Raw genomic sequence first — 7,932 nt, forward strand, 5'->3', positions numbered from 1 at the left:
AGGATTCTTTGAAATAGATGAAACCCACTAGTTTGGCCTAACTCTCATATTATAGACAAGTCCATAAAATCCTAGACACATCAGAAATGATCTTCCGAGGATCACGTGACAGAACTACTACCACTGTTGTCTCTTCAAGTATACCATGGCTAAATACCTCTGTGGATGACTCTTTTGTTCTAAAACAATAGAATTGCTATTATTTTTAACCTTAGAGCCAATTCTACTAGATTATTTTTACCCTTTATAATCTATACCAAAATTGGTCAATTATTTATCCTTTATAGGTATCTGCATAATTTTCTAAAGCAAAGATCCCTAATTTGCTTTTAACATTTTTGGCTTAACTCATTATGAATATATATATAACCTTATTTTAGAGGAATTTAATCCATCATAAAAGGACATGATTTTTTATATGCATTTTAAAATATCACATCAAGAGTTATAAATAGAAGTGAAAAGATCTTTTCACAGTGAATGGAGAAGTGTTGAACTGAATGGACTAATGCAATCAAGAAAGGCTTGAAAATGTTTTAGTATTTGGGACTAGGTTTATTGGATTTTAAAGAGTGCTTTTTAGACTCATTGCTGTATTTACCTGGATTGTGAATCAAACTACTTTTGTATCATATAGTCAAACAAATCAAACCATTTGGGTTCACCTTTTCACATAAATAGATTTGGGATTCAATTCAACTGAACATTAAGAAATTTTGGGAACCAGCAGTTAGCGTAATGGTTATGTCGCTGGACTCCCATGTAGTTAGTTGACCGTGGTTCGTGTCCCGGACTCAGTGGCTTAAAACTCACGCTGGGCGTGTGTGCGTGCATACCCAAGATCCCGAGAGGAGAATGGAGGAGAAGGGATTGCGGCGTGGCCATCCCCCCTGGGGTGGTGATCTCTCATTTTCTGTCTCTCTGTCTGTCTCTGTCTGTCTGGCGAGCACACATGCCCTATAGCAAAAACCTCTCAAAAAAAATAAAAAGAAATTTTAAGTAACTTTTAAGTAAGATCTTCAGAAAGTGCTCTTCACTTCCTAGAAAAGGAAAATGTGGGGAATGATTCTGAGCCCCTTCTGAAGAGTGGGTAATTAATTAAGATAGAAATAATTTTAGATCTCCATTAAGAATAATAGTGCGGGTTCTGAGTTAGAAAACCAAAATTATTAATAGACGATGCCATGTATACTAATGTTCATATACAAAATGGTATTCAAGTGAAATACAGAGAAAAAATAGACAAAAATTATCTGAACATTTATCTGACTGTAACTGTTGTTACCATTTGTCCGGCAGGGATGAGAACTTGAAAGATGACTGATTTTAACTTCCTATTAGTTAATGTCCATTATAAGCATATTTCTGTATTAACATGTTTGAAATAAAATTATAAATGTTGTTATTTACAGGCCTCCCTAAGGCCTGGGATTGAGGGATTCAGATCTACTGTGGCTGACAGCCATTTGAGTTGGCCCAAAGTCGATAAAAACACCAGGGCATGTAAATGAGGGCCCAGGATCCTAATAAAGAAGTTGAAAAAGTGGAAGAAACAGAATTGCAGTGTGGTCAACCCCAGTTAGGAGATACTTTCTCTCTCTCTCTCTCTCTCACACACATACACACAAATACATACACATATAAATACACACATATATATGTGTGTATATATATGTATAACCAGGTGGGTGATTTTATATATATGTATGTGTGTGTGCGTGTGTGTATATATATGTATATGTGTGTATGTATGTACACACATATGTATATATATATACACACATATAAATATATAAATACATATACATACTATATAAAAATAAATATATATATAATAAAATGAAATGGGTGCATACATTCTCTGACAATTAAAAATGGAAGAGAAATTTATCTATTTCTCATGTACTCATTCTAAGCTACAATAACTCCTTCATTTGTCTTCTGCCTTACCTATATTCTGTCACTCAAAAAACAGTATCTCAAAACTCTTCTGAAAAGAGTTTTGCAAGTCTAAAAACTTTTCACTAATGGAACTACCCTTTTTCCTATTAGTTCCATCTTCTCTCCTCTGTTCTTCAAGTGCTGTTCCTTAAACTGAAAAATTCACACAGAAATATCTATACTACATCATTCTCCAAATAGTGGTATATTTAAATAATGAGTGGTGCATTGGTTTTGCAATTGCAGTAAGTTTATAAATGTTAGCATGCATCAGAATATCTGGATAGGGTGAGGAGCACATATAAAAATAAAAATAAAAATGACTAATCTCTATTCCTTAAGATTTTTATTTAGCAGATTTAATTAAATTAGGCCCTAGAAGTCTGCATATAAAAACTTACCCAGGCCCGGCCACTGCGGTGCATCAGTTACCCAAGTTTTCTGCAAGGCTGGAAACCACATAGCTAACTATGGCTCAGAGACCATGGGACAGCTTGAAAACACACCAGGCACAGGAGAATATCTATGATCTTGAGCAGCCAGAGGACTGGGGAAAGGAATCATGACATGTCAAGGTATGTCTCTCTCTGTTTCTCCCTCTCTGGTTCATGTACATATGCTCTCTATCATAAAAAAAAAAAAAAAATTTTAAAAAATTAAAAAAAAACTTACTTGATGTCTAAAGCAGATTGACCCTCGGCTAGATTTGAGAGACACTTATTAGAAGTTAACATCCTTAGAAGTCAGCCTTATTCCAAGCTCTGAAGGAAATAGGATTTTCCGAGTGCCCCCTTATCTTACACACTAGAGTGGGAGAGTGATTTTTCAGCATCTCATTTTTATTACGCTTCAATACTATTTTAAATTTATTTCTTAAAAATGTCCTGTATATTTATGGCATACAATGTGATTTTTCAATACAAATATAAAATGTGTAAAGATTAAATCAAGGCAATATCTGTTATTTCAAACAGTTCTCACTTGTGTTGTGAATGTTTAAAATTCTTTCTTCAAGCTATTGGATTGTTGGAAAAGTCATGACACATTTTTGCATAGAAAAGTACAATATGACTTTTAGGACAATCTAATATTTTGAAATAGCTGTAAAATTGTCATCAAGTGGATTTTCTCCCTCTGCTTAGCACTCTCAATCTCATTACTCTTACGTAATTGCAATTTTATATGAGTTAATTAAGTTATCATTACCTTCTCCTCTTTCTGCCTCACCCTCTCTTCTGGTACTTGTCGTTCTACCACCCGCTTTTCTGTGATCAAATCTTTCAGCTTTCACAAATGAAGGAAAATATGCAGTATTTGTTTCTTAATGCTTGGCTTGTTTCACTGAGCATCATTCCCACAAACAGAAGGTCTATTGGATTTATTTCACCGTGTTCCACACAGTAAGATGAAAGGATGGTTACCCCAATTTTATTATCTTGGAAACACCCTAATAAAATCACCCATGGATCTTTTTTTTCTAGGCATCACAATTTCTTCTGAAAAGGGTTTTGGCGAAGGAATATGAGGCTAACTAGCACTGTTCTGGAACACCTCTTCTTTTTCCTTTTTATATTCGACAGCAAATCAAATAATAGCAATAATAATGCTATTCTTGTATACTTAGTCTTTAAAAACAATGATAACTAGAAATGTAAATTATTTGCTTGTGTCTTTCGATTCTGATGTCTCTGGAGATGGGAGCTGGGACAGTGGAAGTTTGGTCTTGCCAAGAGAGAATTATCACTTATTCTTTCAGTTCTTCATTTTATTTCTGTGTCTCAGCACTCCTTCCTCTCTAAGTGAGTCTCCACATTCAGAGTCCCTTCTACGGTTAAGTTACTGAGAGACTGTCACATTGGAGATTGGAGTTGGGGGGAGAGGAGGTGTCAATTGTCTCTTTTGTGAACTAGGCAAGAAATTGGAATTCTCTTTTTTTTTTTGGATAGGTTTTTTTTTTTTTTTTTTGCTATAGAGCGCACGTGCTCACCAGAAAGGCAGAGAGAGACAGAGAAACAGAAAGTGAGAAATCAACCCCAGGGGGGATGGCCACACCACAATCCCTTCTCCTCCATTTTTCTCTCGGGATCTTGAGGATGCGTGCACGTGCCCGGCATGAGTTTAATCTACTGGGTCTGGGACTTGAATCACGGTCAACTACGTGGGAGTCCAGCAAAATAGCCAGTACACCAACTACTGGTTCCTATTCATTTTTTAATTCAACCAGAGAGTGACAGAGAAGGAGGTAAAGTGAGAAAGCAAGTCACCGGGTCCTAGACTCAGAACAGTCAGCCTTGTGGGAGTCCAGTGCCTTAACCACAGCCCCACCTGCTATCCCCTAGAGGTATATTTTTCCAGATTCTATTAATTTCTTCATTTTGCTCTTCTAAGCTCCCCAGTGTTACTAACCCAAGGGCCATGCTATTCTTTGTTGTTTTTTAAGCCTATTATAATAGTCCCTTTATTAAACTCTCCTCAATTCCTCCTGAGGATGTTACCCTGAGAGTGACGGATTTCTAATGAGTGCCACAGTGAAAAACAAAAACACCTACTCTGTGCCACATTAAGTGCAATTGATATAATTTTATAAGAAGTCAACCTGTTGTAATCTATGATTACCTGACTAAACTTAAAAATAAATAAATAAACAAAACAAAGAAGTCAGATGAAAATAGGCCTGATAGAGTTTGGGGTTGTTAGGGCCACAAAAACATCAATTGCACTCATCTAGATGTAATCAATTTTCACCATGATGGATTATTAGTACCATGTTCTACGGTGTGGGCTCTCTGAGATAGTTGTTCTTAGTGAGTGATCTTGAAGAATAGGAGTTGAACCAGATCACATTCCACCCAGAGTTTCACAGTTTCTATTTACCTACTGACAACATGAAAATTTATGAAGTGTGATATTGCACAGCTGAAAAGAAAGAAAACAACACTCAGGGATTTTGAAGTAAAAAGATATAAATTATTCCTATTGTAAGAAAACATTCCTAGCACGTTTTTTCATAGTAGGGCATCAGTATGAATGTGGTAAATTTTGATAGTGCTTGGGAATGGGCTTGGGATGTCTGATAGTACACACATGACAGCCTAAGATGATTATAAAAAATTGGCCCCATTGTACGGTACCATCATACCATTTCAGTTCTTTTTTTTTTTTTTGGAGAGGTTTTTGCTATAGGGCACGTGTGCTCACCAGAAAGACAGAGAGACAGAAAGTGAGAAATCACCCCCCAGGGGTGATGGCCACACCATAATCCCTTCTCCATTCTCCTCCCCAGATCCTGGACATGCACGCACATGCGCCCAGTTGAGTGTGTGAGTTTAAGCCACCGGGTCCAAGACTCGAACAGTGGTCGGCTACGTGGGAGTTCAGCGACAGCCATTATGCTAACCTCTGGTCCCTCAACCATTTCAGTTCTTCAAAGATCCATAGCTATGCCTCAGTCTACTTTCAACAAACGATCAAAATCAGAATTAATTTATTAAAATATGCTTTTCTAGAACATCATAACTTTTTTAAGTACTGGGAAAATATAAGAAAGATATTAGAATTATGCATGTTTTTGCTTTATTTTTTTAACCAGATCTTGCAGAATTTCAGTCCAGAAACTTGGATTATTTCTAGATCACTTGTTAAATGAATCAAATATAGGTAGGGCAACTCCTTTCCAAAGAACACCAAGTGTTATTAGATCCACCCAATAAAGAAAGTTGTTGGCTTTCATGAATTTAGACAAGGTATTTATTGATGAAAATCCTGCATATTCATCCAACTTCCCTAAATTGTTCTCTGATCTGTTCTTTTTATATTCAGTAATGAATCAAATAATAGGAATAATAATAGCATAATCATTTCTTTTATACTGAGTATTAGAAAGCAATGATAACTAGAAATGGGAATTACTTGTTTGTGCCTTTCAGTTCTGATGTCTCTGAGTAGATATCCCATAAGACAGAAATGCTGATAATTGGAAGTCAACATTTAGACAGTTAACATAAGACTTTTTCTAACTCCTTAATGTTTTAGACAAATGCAAAATTGACCATTTTTCTCATAATTATTATGTGAGAAAGAAACAAATTCTATTCATTTTTCCCTTCTCTACATAATAGAGAAAAATATTGTGTTATTGCTTTCAGAAACTTTTTCAAGTATACTTTGTATTCTATGTGTTTGTGTCTATCAATTGTACTTGAGAATAAAGAAAGTCTATATTGGGCATAAAGGAAAATAAGGAACAATCTCAAAAAAGCATCTTCTTGTCACTAGGCTGTCAAAGTACTCTCTGACTTACTGCATTACCTGGTACTGTGTTTCCTGTTTCAATCCCAGTACTTACATCTACCCACATTCCTAAGTACAGTACTTTATACAATTACCTGGTGACTCTGTCAGTGCTTTAGTTTATTTATGAGTAGGCTGGATGGTAGCTAATTTATCAAATGCCATTTTAAATATAAAGAAAACAAAATCTATTTTATAAATAAGTATTCGTTTTATAAAATGGGTGAAGGAAAAGAAAACCTTCATAACTGTGCCCGAATCTTGCAGGGCATTGAACTACAGTAGTTAAAAACTAATGTATTTGCTAGGAGGACAAATGTATTCAGCTTGACCTCTTTTAAAAGACACTTAGAGATTAAGAAGTCTAAAATTGGACTAATGAATGATTTGGGATCGTCTTTCATCTTTACAGCTGAGCAGAAACACATTTTGTTCAGGTTATATATGCTAAGAAGCCTTACCTATCTGGCAAAGCTATGAACAATATCAACTCGTTTAAGTCCTCACTAAAGAGAATCTGAGAAATACTTTTGTGTTCTGCACATTTTCATATCTAAAGTGAGACGAATTGTTTTACAGTTTACAAGATATTTCATTCGGCTGTCAAGTTTAAGATAGCCTGCATTTGAATAAAGCTGGCCTAGAAAGTAAGCTGCAATCCTGAGGGCTTCCAGATGATTTAATTTTAGAAAGTCAAACTGAGTGAAGTTGAAATAAGAAAGAAAAATGATAGGTTTTCTCTGGGTTTTATTCCTAACTAGTTATGTGACTGAGATTCAAATGCTATTAAATCTCTGTACCTCATTTGCCTTATTTTCATCTTTCTAATGGATCAAAATATGTCTCATAAAGAGGGGCATCACTCATTGGGTCTTTGTCATGCATTCTGCTTTTTTTTTTTTTTTTAGAGGGTTTTGCCTTAGGACACATGTGCTCACCAGAAAGACAGAGAGAGACACAGAGACAGAAAACAAGAAATCATTCCCCAGGGGGATGGCCACACCGCAATCCCTTCTACTCCATTCCCCTCTTGGGATCTTGGACACACATTCACATGTGCCAGGCATGAGTTTAAGCCACCAGATCCAGGACTTGAACTGTGGTTGACTACATGAGAGTCCATCGATGTAGTCATTACATCATCAGCTGGTCCCCTTTGCATGTATTCTTGAAACCAAGGATAAGAACTTTAACTAATGAGGGACTAGCAGGTGGAGTGGCAGTTAAAGGTGCTGGACTCCCACATGGCTGACCATGGTTTGACTCTTGGACCTGACAGCTTGCTTTCTACTTTCCCTCTCTCTCTCACTCTCACTCTGTCCATTTCTGATGAAATCAAAATAAACAAATAAAGTTAAATAAAGTAATTCTTAAAAAAAATGAACTTTAACTGTTGAAAGTTAACCAAAATAAGATACTCTCTCAGCTTGCACTTGTCATTTGTGATATTTAGTAATAAGATAGGATTGTTATTTCTTCTTTAATCAGTTGTAAACAGATGGAGGCTATAAAAGTGAATTTTTTTTTGACACTGAATTGCTAAAGCTTTGTTGTTAAAAACTTTCTTTTGCACAAAATAACTCACTTGGTATCTGAAAAGATATGAGTTCTGGCTATATGTGTGTTTAAAATAGAAATCTTGAGGACAAATAGAAATTGTACTTGGTACACAGTAGTAGCCAACTCTAAACGTTTTCACTA

General features: G+C 35.7%; 1 pseudogene; it reads right to left on the reverse strand.

Moving 5' to 3' along the window:
- The window catches only part of LOC106734927 (vesicle transport protein SFT2A pseudogene), a 28,284-nt pseudogene extending 21,986 nt beyond the window's left edge, over positions 1–6,298 (reverse strand).
- Between the last annotated feature and the right edge of the window lie 1,634 nt (positions 6,299–7,932).

The sequence above is a fragment of the Tupaia chinensis genome, unplaced genomic scaffold, assembly GCF_000334495.1.
Source record: "Tupaia chinensis unplaced genomic scaffold, TupChi_1.0 Scaffold000252_1, whole genome shotgun sequence".
Classification (NCBI taxonomy): Eukaryota; Metazoa; Chordata; class Mammalia; order Scandentia; family Tupaiidae; genus Tupaia; species Tupaia belangeri.